At 37.9% G+C, this 11,408-nt stretch overlaps 1 long non-coding RNA gene across 1 annotated transcript; it reads right to left on the bottom strand.

Annotated features, from left to right (window-relative positions):
• Positions 1-8,450: 8,450 nt before the first annotated feature.
• Positions 8,451-10,869, bottom strand: LOC123106736 (uncharacterized). Its single transcript, XR_006451453.1, has 2 exons — positions 10,393-10,869; positions 8,451-9,209 (listed from the first exon to the last, which is right to left on the bottom strand). It is a non-coding gene; the product is annotated as an uncharacterized lncRNA (long non-coding RNA).
• Between the last annotated feature and the right edge of the window lie 539 nt (positions 10,870-11,408).

The raw sequence follows: 11,408 nt of genomic DNA, 5'->3' as shown, positions 1-11,408 counted from the left end.
CGTAAGGGGCTGATTTGGATCCATATGTTTCATGCTATGGTTAGGTTTACCTTAATACTTCTTTTGTAGTTGCGGATGCTTGCAAGAGGGGTTAATCATAAGTGGGATGCTTGTCCAAGGAAGAGAAGTACCCAAGCACCGGTCCACCCACATATCAAATTATCAAAGTACCAAACGCGAATCATATGAGCGTGATGAAAACTAGCTTGATGATAATTCCCATGTGTCATCGGGAGCGTTTTCCTTTATATAAGAGTTTGTCCAGGCTTGTCCTTTGCTACAAAAAGGATTGGGCCATCTTGATGCACCTTATTTACTTTTATTACCTGTTACCCGTTACAAATTACCTTATCACAAAACTATCTGTTACCGATAATTTCAGTGCTTGCAGAGAATACCTTGCTAAAAACTGCTTATCATTTCCTTCTGATCCTTGTTGGGTTTGACACTCTTACTTATTGGGACTACGATAGATACCCTATACTTATGGGTCATCAAGAATCTTTTCTAGTGCCGTTGCCAGGGAGTGAAGCGCCTTTGGTAGGTGGGATTTGGTAAGGAAAAATTTATATAGTGTGCTGAAATGTACTGTCACTTGTTACTATGGAAAGTAATACTTTGAGGGGCTTGTTTGGGGTATCTTCACCCCGACCAGTAGAGCAAAGAGTTGCTCCTCAACCTACTGAACCTACTTAAAATGTTTACTTTGAAATTCCTTCGGGTATGATAGAGAAACTGCTAGCCAATCCTTTTACAGGAGATGGAACATTGCATCCCATTTGCACCTAATCTATGTGGATGAAGTTTGTGGATTATTTAAGCTTGCAGGTATGCCCGAAGATGTTATCAAGAAGAAGGTATTCCCTTTATCTTTGAGGGGAAAGGCATTGACATGGTTTAGGCTATGTGATGATATTGGATCATGGAACTACAACCGATTGAAATTGGAATTTCATGAGAAGTTTTATCCTATGCATCTGGTTCAACGTGATCGTAATTATATATATGTATAATTTTTGGCCTCGCGAAGGAGAAAGCATCGCTCAAGCTTGGGGGATGCTTAAGTCAATGTTAAATTCATGCCCCAATCATGAGCTCTCAAGAGAAATTATTATTCAAATTTTTTATGCTCGGCTTTCTCTCAATAATCGCTACATGCTCAATACTTCTTGTACTGGATCTTTTATGATGAAGACTATTGAATGCAAATAGGATTTATCGGAAAGAATTAAATGCAACTCTGAAGATTGAGAAATTGATGAAGGTAAGGAGTCAGGTATAACACCTAAGTTTGATTGTGTTAAATCTTTTATGGATACCGATGCTTTTCGTGAATTTAGCACTAAATATGGACTTGACTCTAAAATAGTAGCTTCTTTTTGTGAATCATTTGCTACTCATGTTGATCTCCCTAAGGAGAAGTGGCTTAAATATCATCCTCCCATTGAAGTAAAAGTAGTTGAACCCATTAAAGTTGAAGAAAATACTATCACTTATGATGTTGATCCTATTGTTCCTACCGCTTATATTGAGAAACCACATTTCCCTGTTATAATAAATGATCATGCTAAAGCTTCAACTGTGGTCAACAAAAGTAACATTAGAACACCCAACTCCTCTGACCAAATTAAAGTTGAACCTAGTATTGCTATGGTTAAATATCTCTTGTCTGATAATATTGATGGGCATGTTATTTACTTTTGTGATGAAGCTGCTAGAATTGCTAGACCCAATACTAAAAATAAACATGGACCTGTTGTAGGCATGCCTGTTATTTCTGTTAAAATAGGAGATCATTGCTATCATGGCTTATGTGATATGGGCTCTATTGGAAAAGGTGGTGCCTAGGAGGCGCTTAGGCACGCATAGGCGCTAGGCAATGGTCAAACGCCTCGCCTAGGAAATAAATGAAAGTCTAGGCAGAGCAAGCATGCAATTGTCTAGCCAAGCAAGGAATCATGGAATATTGCATTGATATGCCAAACGGGCCATATCCAATGGCATTAGATGGCAGTTAACTTATCTATATGCCCTAAATTAATATCTACACACATATAATACTAACAAATACATCCTGATAGTAAAACTATATTACCGCCTAGGCCATGCCTAGGGCGCTTAAGCACCACCTAAGCACTAGGCGTAGGCCAACCGCCTCGCTTACGCCTACCGCTTTTTCCAACCTTGGATATGGGTGCTAGTGCGAGTGCAATACCTCATTCTTTATATGAAGAAATTATGCATGATATTGCACCTGCTGAGATAGAAGGTATTGATGTTACAATTAAGCTTGCCAATAGAGATACTATTTCACCGATTGGGATTGTTAGAGATGTTAAAGTCTTGTGTGGGGAAGTTAAATATCCTGCTGATTTTCTTGTTTTTGGTTCCTCACAAGATGACTTTTGTCCCATTATATTTGGTAGACCCTTCTTAAATACTGTTAATGCTAAGATAGACTTCAAAAAGGATATTGTTTCTGTTGGTTTAGGGGATATGTCTCATGATTTTAATTTTGCTAAATTTCGTAGACAAACCCATGATGATGAATTGCCTAGTAAAGATGAAATTATTGGTCTTGCTTCTATTGTCGTGCCTCCTAATGATCCTTTAGAACAATATTTGCTAGACCATGAAAATGATATGCTTATGAATGAAAGAAGGGAAATAGATGAAGTATTCTTTAAGCAGGGACCTATTTTGAAACACAACTTGCCTGTTGAAATTCTAGGGGATCGTCCTCCACCCAAGGGTGATCCCGTGTTTGAGCTTAAACAATTACCTGATACTCTTAAATATGCTTATCTTGATGAAAAGAAGATATATCCTGTTATTGTTAGTGCTAACCTTTCAGAGCAAGAAGAGGAGAAATTATTGAAAACTCTGAAGAAGCACCGTGCTACTATTGGATATACTCTTGATGATCTTAAGGGCATTAGTCCCACTCTATGCCAGCACAAAATAAAATTGGAGAAAGACGCTAAACCGGTTGTTGATCACCAACGATGGTTAAATCCTAAAATGAAAGAAGTGGTAAGAAAAGAAATACTAAAGCTTCTGCAGGCAGGTATAATTTATCCTGTTGCTGATAGTAAGTGGGTAAGTCATGTCCATTGTGTCCCTAAGAAGGGAGGTATTACTGTTGTTCCTAATGATAAAGATGAATTGATCCCACAAAGAATTGTTTCAGGTTATAGAATGGTAATTGATTTCCGCAAACTAAATAAATCTACTAAAAAGGATCATTACCCTTTACCTTTTATTGAACAAATGCTAGAAAGATTATCTAAACATAAACATTTTTTCTTTCTAGATGATTATTCTGGTTTCTCTCAAATACATGTGTCAAAAGAGGATCAGGAAAAGACCACTTTTACTTACCCTTTCGGTACCTTTGCTTATAGATGCATGCCTTTTGGTTTATGTAATGCACCTACTACCTTTCAAAGATGTATGACTGCTATATTCTATGACTTATGTGAAAAGATTGTTGAGGTTTTCATGGATGATTTTTCCGTATATGGAACTTCTTTTGATGATTACTTAAGCAACCTTGATCGAGTTTTGCAGAGATGTGAAGAAACTACTCTTGTCTTGAATTGGGAGAAGTGCCACTTTATGGTTAATGAAGGCATTGTCTTGGGGCATAAAATTTCTGAAAGAGGCATTGAAGTTGATAAAGCTAAAGTTGATGCTATTGCAAAGATGTCGTGTCCTAAGGACATTAAAGGTATAAGAAGTTTCCTTGGTCATGCCGGTTTTTATAGGAGGTTCATTAAAGACTTCTCGAAAATTTCTAGGCCTCTGACCAATCTCTTACAAAAAGATGTTCCTTTTGTATTTGATGATGATTGTGTAGAAACATTTGAAGTACTTAAGAAAGCTTTGATTTCTGCACCCACTGTTCAGCCACCTGATTGGAATTTACCCTTTGAAATTATGTGTGATGCTAGTGATTATGTTGTAGGTGCTGTGCTAGGACAAAGAGTTGATAAGAAACTAAATGTTATCCAATATGCTAGTAAAACTCTACACAGTGCCCAGAGAAATTATGCTACTACTGAAAAAGAATTTTTAGCAGTTGTATTTGCTTGTGATAAGTTCAGACCTTATATTGTTGATTCTAAAGTAACTGTTCACACTGATCATGCTGCTATTAAATATCTTGTGGAAAAGAAATATGCTAAACATAGACTTATTAGATGGGTTCTCTTGCTACAAGAATTTGATTTGCATATAATTGATAGAAAGGGGGCTGAGAACCCCGTTGCAGACAACTTGTCTAGGTTAGAGAATGTTCTTGATGACCCACTACCTATTGATGATAGCTTTCCTGATGAACAACTAGCTTTCATAAATGCTTCTCGTACTGCTCCATGGTATGCTGATTATGCTAATTACATTGTTGATAAATTTATACCACCTAGTTTCACATACCAGCAAAAGAAAAAGTTTTGTATGATTTAAGACATTACTTCTGGGATGACCCACACCTTTATAAAGAAGGAGTAGATGGGGTTATTAGACATTGTGTACCTGAGCATGAATAGGAACAGATACGCAAGTGTCACTCCAAGGCTTATGGAGGACACCATGCTGGAGATAGAACTGCACATAAGGTATTGCAATCCGGTTTTTATTGGTCTACTCTCTTCAAGGATGCCCGTAAGTTTGTATTGTCTTGTGACGAATGTCAAAGAATTGGTAATATCAGTATACATCAAGAAATGCCTATGAATTATTCACTTGTTATTGAACCATTTGATGTTTGGGGCTTTGATTATATGGGACTATTTCCTTCCTCTAATGGGTATACACATATTTTAGTTGTTGTTGATTACGTTACTAAGTGGGTAGAAGCTATTCCAACTAGTAGTGTTGATCATAACACCTCTATTAAGATGCCTAAAGAAGTTATTTTTCTGAGGTTTGGACTCCCTAGATACTTAATGACTGACGGTGGTTCACATTTTATTCATGGTGCTTTTCGTAAAATGCTTGCTAAGTATGATGTTAATCATAGAATTGCATCTCCATATCATCCACAGTATAGTGGTCAAGTAGAACTAAGCAATAAAGAGCTTAAATTAATTCTGCAAAAGAATGTTAATAGATTTAGAAAAAATTTGGTCCAAGAAACATGATGATGCATTATGGGCCTATAGAACTGCATATAAAAATCATATGGGTATGTCTCCGTATAAAATGGTTTTATGGAAAAGCATGTCACTTACCTCTCGAACTAGAACATAAGGCATATTGGGCCATTAAAGATCTCAATTATGATTTCAAACTTGCTGGTGAGAAGAGACTATTTGACATTAGCTCACTTGATGAATGGAGAACCCAGGCCTATGAGAATGCCAAACTGTTTAAAGAAAAAGTTAAAAGATGGCATGACAAAAGGATATAAAAATGCGAGTTTAATGTAGGTGATTATGTATTGTTATACAACTCTCGTTTAAATTTTTTTGCAGGAAAACTCCTCTCTAAATGGGAAGGACCTTACATTATCGAGGAGGTTTATCATTCCGGTGCCATAAAAATCAACAACTTCGAAGGCATGAATCCGAGGGTGGTGAACGGTCAAAGAATCAAGCATTATATATCAGGTAATCTTATAAATGTTGAAACTAATGTTATTGAAACCGTAACCCAGGAGGAGTATATAAGGGACACCTTCCAGAACGTTTCAGCCTCTGAAAAGGAAGAGGTATGTGGTACGGTAAGTAAGCCGACTCTAAAACAGTTCTAATAGCATTTTTTTCTCCATTTTGTAATATTTAAGAAAATAGGAAAATAAGAAGAAGTCCGGAAAGAACACGAGGCTTCCACGAGGGTGGAGGGCATGCCCTCCTGCCTCATGGGCACCTCATGTGCCCTCCGGACTCCGTTTTCTTGCATGATACTTCTTTTGGTCGGTAAAACATTCACTATATAATCTCCCGAAGGTTTTGACCACCGTACCATGGAAATATCTCATGTTTTTGTTTCGAGTTGTTTCTGTAGCAGATTTAGAGCAAGATGTCATCTCAGACTCCGACGAAGAGAGCTATATCTCACATCTCATTGCTGACCCAAAGACCTATGGGACCTATCTCCTTGTGGTCGAACTACGGATGATGAGGAGGAGGATCAATGATTCAAGTTTGGAGGAGGAGGATGTTCCTCTACCTCAACCTGGGGATATGCACATGAAGTTCAAGAAGTCGAGTCTCCCTAAGAGGGCTAAACTGTCTAACAACCGATCTATTCCTTCTCGTTTTAGGCAGAAAAGCAAAGGAGATTTATGTGACAAGATCTTAAAGCTGGAATCAGAGGTTGATGATTTAAAGGAGGAGATCGCTCTTCTCAATTACAATATGAAAAAGCTAAAGGCACAATTGTCATCATCATCACCATCTCCTTCACCTCCGAAGAAAAAGTCATAAACACATGGGTATGGGAACTCCCCTTGGCGACTGCCAAGCTTGGGGGAGTGCTCCGGTATCGTATCACCATCACACTTTTATCTCTACCATTTTTCTTAGTTTGATCCTTTTTGTAATATCTTGATCTGGTAGAATAAAGTTTCAGTATGATTTAGTTTTGAGTTTTGCCTTGTGATCCTTCTATGTAATCGAGTCCGTGTTATCTTGCTATGGTCTTGAGGGAATAAAAGTAAGAATAAAAAGAAATAAAGAGATCATATGGATCTTATGAAGAGTAATGACTTCACATATAAAGAGTATGATGAATAAAAGTTGTTGGGAGTTGACAAACATAGTTTTGGTCATCGTTGCAATTAATAGGAAGTAATAAAGAAAGAGAGGTTTTCACATATAAATATACTATCTTGGACATCTTTTATGATTGTGAGCACTCATTAAAATATGACATGCTAAAAAGTTGATGTTGGATAAGGAAGACAACATAATGGGTTATGTTTTCTTACATCTGAAATAAATTATATTGTCATGGATAATCCAACATGTTGAGCTTGCCTTTCCCCCTCATGCTAGCCAAATTCTTTGCACCAAGTAGAGATACTAATTGTGCTTCCAAATATCCTTAAACCTAGTTTTGCTATGAGAGTCCACCATATCTACCTATGGATTGAGTAAGATCATTCAAGTAAGTTGTCATTGTTGCAAGCAATAAAAATTGCTCTCTAAATATGTATGATTTGTTAGTGTGGAGAAAATAATCTTTATATGATCTTGTGATGTGGAAGAAATAAAAGCGACGGACTGCATAATAAAGGTTCATATCACAAGTGGCAATATAAAGTGACTTTTTTTGCATAAAATTTCGTGCATCCAACTATAAAAACACATGACAACCTCTGCTTCCCTCTGCGAAGGGCCTATCTTTTATTCTTGTCTTATACTTCATACAAGAGTCATGGTGATCTTCACCTTTCCTTTTTACATTTTATCCTTTGCCAAGCACAATGTGTTGGAAAAATCCTGATATATAGCTAATTGGATGTGAGTTTTCATGAACTATTATTGTTGACATTATCCTTGAGGTAAAAGATTGGGAGGCAAAATTATAAGCCCCTATCTTTCTGTGTGTCCGGTTAAAACTTCATACCCATAAATATTGCGTGAGTGTTAGCAATTGTGAAAGACTAAATGATAGTTAAGTATGTGGACTTGCTGAACAACTCTTATATTGACTCTTTCTGATGTTATGATAAATTGCAATTGCTTCAATGACTGAGATTATATGTTGTTAGTTTTCAATAAAGTTTCTAATTCATACTTGAAATTGTGAATGAATTGTTACCTTAGCATAAGAAATCAAATGACAATATATATATATATATATATATATATATATATATATACTAGCAAAGAGCTCATGCGTTGCAACGGGATAAAATAAGTTGACATGCTTCGCTGTGAAGCAAATGCCAATTGTCCCAATTAGGTTGGCATGGTAAAGAATAAGTTTGATGATGACAAAAAATGATGAATCAATTAACAATAGAACTCTTTGGCGGTAGTCCAGAACATGGGACATAATCCTAGTCAACTAATCGGGTGAACTAACTCTACATTTATATTAGAGTACTGATAATAAAAATATCGCACACATAGTGCTTATTTTGATTTACTGACATCAGACAATAAAATTGTGTATACATTGTCCAACGCCATAGCAAGTATGCTTCTCTCATGTGCTAATGGTGAAATCCTTGCCGTATAGATGTTTTATGTTCTTGTTATTACTTCTGTTTCTAAGATAAGATAGTGGTCTCCCAATAGTTGGTCAAAATTTATTGTTAGCCTCCGAATCAAACAATACACATATGAGTAAATAAAGTCATTGCTTGATAATTAAAAGTTCCAAGCATTTTATTTTTAGAACACAGGGAGACTGAAGAATTGCAGTTTAGTGATTTACCATTCTATGTAGCTGGTTGTAAAAGGTTATGTCAAAGTCAACCATACAAATATCGATCCAATATAAAAAAACCTTAATTTATGCGTTGCCGTTTTGAAAAAAATAGTAATTTATGCCCTGAAGTGGGATATGGCAAAAATTCATACTTGTACAAGGTGCAAGCGAACCATAATTTTGACGAATGTTTAGCAAGCTGCAAACACACAAGAAGCTGTCTGGCATATTATCAAGCCATCGGGGAGACAGCAACTGCTAGGCCACCATGGGCATCTCCTAATCCCGCTCCTCCGCTCACTCCTCGATAGATACAACCTGGGAGAATCCTTACAGGTAGGCGAACGTCAATCACCCGGTCTATTATGATTTGGTCATGCAATATTGTCTAGATACTAAAAGAATCAAATAAAATGCGCTGATATAAAGTAGTTAGCATTACTCTAGTTAGCATACTCAGTATTTGCATCTTTCAATCAGTGGAGAATCCTTGACTCTAGAGATCGGGGTAAGCATAAATATTGGATGCTTCAATATGGCAGATCCTTCCCTCCCTCCCTGTCTAAGTGCAAGCGGATGCTGGGCATGCAGCAGAAACCTATGATGGACTTGATGACTGAATCCAAGCTGTTCAAGGAGGACGTCTCCAAGAGGACAAAAGCTAAAAGTTGATCGAGCCTCACAAAACAAAGATAATGAATGCATGACAGACATAAATTCAGGTTGCGACAGATACGTACGGAATAGTGGCAGTTTTAGAAGAATCTGACGCATCATTCATCCCGTCAAACATATCAAAATTGACAATGATGTTTAACCCATACCTACAGATAAGAGCACACAGGATCAAGTATGATTAGCCACAAGGCTCTTGTGTAAGTAGTAGAATGGTGTTACAAATTCTGAACTTATACTAGTATAAAGAAACTTGGATATTCCCAACTTACATCAATATATTAATTCGAACCAGTGTACAAACTATATTTTCGTGAAAAATGAACTTAGAGGGTTTGCCAAATCTACCAACAAACAGGAGCAGTGATAGCTGATCTTCCGATCTTTTATACTATCAAAGACAACAAAAACAATGGTAACATATATCATTAGTAGCCAAATCTCAGTAGTAAGGTAATATATTATGCTTAGCCAGAGCCAAGATTTGAAGTGCTTCAGTGTAATATACCACCTCAAGAACCAAGAATCAAAAGTCATTTCCAATAAAAAAAACTCTCCTAAGCACTACAGATAAGCAACTGATGACCAAATAGATGTGTCATTTATAACTACCAAGATATATATTTGCAACAATAAGAAAAATGTAAAAAATTATTGTTGTGTATATAATATTGCCATTAGAAAAAAAGATTGTAGGTGGGTCAGTTATTTGAGTATTGGCTCATTACTTGATGCTTTTGTCAAGAGCTTTCCGATAATAAACATCGTCATAAGCAAAAAAAATTGGGTTATGAAGGTGAATAGCATGTGTATATCTGATCCAGAAGTGCTCTATGTACTACTCCTGGACCAAATATATTTCTAAGATTAGTCAGTACAACATAAGGTAGTTAGTACAGCATAGAGTAGTCACATATCGAAACCCCTTTCCTCACGATCTGAAATAAAATAAAAGAGCAATACCTTCAGAGCGATTGATTGCTAGCTTTCTAGTTAACTCATGTGCAATTTGTGATAGAGGCAGTACAAGCATGTATCCTTATCCTGCTATATAACTTTGGTACGGTTAAAAGCAAATGAATTTGTCCCAAATAATCTAAGTAATTGGACTGGAAGATGAAGGTGCATACAACATCCAATTCTGCTAGTGGTCTTCCACACTGATTTTTTTTGTTCTCGAACCTTGCGGGAACTGAAGAAGTGATGGAGGCTGGGACCCCAGGACACGCACTTCAGCAATGGATTTTGTAGAGCCGAGAAGTGATGCCACATCTCGCACCTATCGGCTCAAAACGAAATCTAGAAGAAGCATACGAAAAAAAATTATAGTACCTGTGTATGTGGGGATCGATCCACGGTTCCCATGCCCCGCAGCCAGAAAAATCAAGAAGACAAACTTTTTTTGAGAGACAAGAAGACAAACTTGAGCATACATATTAGAACATAGTCAACATACTCTATGGCGGCAATTTGTAGCTGGGGTCAAGCCCTTCGCGAATGGGCTGGCGGTTGAATCCATTTGCGCTGTTGCTGCCAATCTAGCGCGGGGCTAGGAGGGAGGGAGCGGTGCTACTGCCGGTCCAACGCAGGGTGTGGACGGAGCGCTCCTGCTGCTAGGCTCCCAAACTGATCCGGTGGTTGCCCATCGACCGGATCCAGCCCCGCCACCGCCGCTCTTCGGTAGGTCGCCACATCGGCCGAATCTAGCCCTCAAACCTGCCTCTCGCACCCGATCCAGTCCACCTCAGACCGCTGCGCCAGATCCGCCGTTTCCCTGCATCGCCCTGGAGCCGTCGCGCCCTCTGCGTCGAGCCCTCGAATTTTGTCTATACAAATCATAAAGCGTATTATGACATGAGAAGAAAACGTATTGTGACAATGAACCCGACAAAGTCAATCCATGTTTCATTATTATTAGGGAGATATACATGATGCCCTCATGTCCGTATTTTATTTTATCGACACCTCTATCTCTAAACATGTGAACATATTTTTCGATATCGGCTTCCGCTTGAGGACAAGTGAGGTCTAAGCTTGGGGGAGTTGATATGTCCATTTTGCATCATGCTTTTATATCGATATTTATTGCATTATGGGCTGTTATTACACATTATGCCACAGTACTTATGCTTATTCTCTCTTATTTTACAAGGTTTGCATGAAGAGGGACAATGCCGGCAGCTGGATTCTGGGCTGGAAAAGGAGCAAATATTAGACACCTATTCTGCACAACTCCAAAAGTCCTGAAACTTCATGGAAGTCAGTTCTAGGATATATAAAAAATATTGAGCGACGGAAGCACCAGAGGGGGGCCACCCACCATCCACGAGGGTGGGGGCGCGCCCTAC

This window comes from Triticum aestivum, chromosome 5A, assembly GCF_018294505.1.
Source record: "Triticum aestivum cultivar Chinese Spring chromosome 5A, IWGSC CS RefSeq v2.1, whole genome shotgun sequence".
Classification (NCBI taxonomy): domain Eukaryota; kingdom Viridiplantae; phylum Streptophyta; class Magnoliopsida; order Poales; family Poaceae; genus Triticum; species Triticum aestivum.
Note: the sequence above shows the minus strand (reverse complement) of the source record. Positions and strands in the feature narration are given on the sequence as shown.